Genomic DNA, 1,258 nt, shown 5'->3' on the forward strand with positions numbered 1-1,258 from the left:
ATATAACTACATTTTAACAGTCAAGCTGATATATTAAGAAAACAAAGAAGAAAGTTAACCGTGGGTGTATGTTGGAATATAAACTACATTTTAACCGTCAAGCTGATGTATTAAGAAAACAGAAAGTTAACTGTCACTATGATATATGTAACCACATGCTAATAACTTGTGTGCGTACAATCCCACACGTTAGGGATATACAGTTAGCAGAACCAGGCGTGAATGTCTTCAAAGACATTGTGTTCAAAAGAGCGGATTTCAATAAACAAATATAGAGTTTTAGGGCGTACAAATCTGAGCGTCATTTTCCTGATTTATTTGTAATCTGTGCGCTTCCAACTGAGGTCCAAATGGGCTGATATTATCCAAGTTTTCTTGCTAACTCAGTAGATGTGTTCATACTTCACTTATAACCTACCAAAGCAGCTGGTTCAATTCCTGACTCAACAACTCGGCAAGTGATTTTAGTTGGCTTTCCATTTGAGTTAATAGTACTAATCAAGAAATTGGATCTATTAGTTTCGCCATCTGGCGACAGTAAAGTGGGGTTCTATTGCTGAGCTGCTTTAAAAAAAGAGTAAGGGATGTTTAACAGCGTAAAGAGATAAAACTGTTTGATTACTAAACTTCTCAAGTTTATAGATGTCTACAATAGTCAAGTGCTCGATCATCAACGTTTGTTAAGAAACGAAGGAAACTCCTCATCCTTACTCTGGCTCTGAAAGAAACCTTTCCAGGACAGATACGTTAAGTTAGCTGATTAGTTATCGTTGTACACTGTGACGAGTCACTTCATGTTTAAACGTTATATCGTTGTACACTGTGACGAGTCACTTCATATTTTAATGTTTAAACATTATATCGTTATACACTGTGACGAGCCACATCATGTTTAATGTTAAAACATTATATCGTTATACACTGTGACGAGTCACGTCATGTTTAATGTTTAAACATTATATCGTTGTACACTGTGACGAGTCACATCATGTTTAATGTTTAAACATTATATTGTTATACACTGTGACGAGTCACGTCATGTTTAATGTTTAAACATTATATTGTTATACACTGTGACGAGTCACGTCATGTTTAATGTTAAAACATTATATTGTTATACACTGTGACGAGTCACGTCATGTTTAATGTTAAAACATTATATTGTTATACACTGTGACGAGCCACATCATGTTTAATGTTTAAACATTATATTGTTATACACTGTGACGAGTCACGTCATGTTTAATGTTAAAACATT

The sequence above is a fragment of the Limulus polyphemus genome, unplaced genomic scaffold, assembly GCF_000517525.1.
Source record: "Limulus polyphemus unplaced genomic scaffold, Limulus_polyphemus-2.1.2 Scaffold10408, whole genome shotgun sequence".
In the NCBI taxonomy this organism is placed as follows: Eukaryota; Metazoa; Arthropoda; class Merostomata; order Xiphosura; family Limulidae; genus Limulus; species Limulus polyphemus.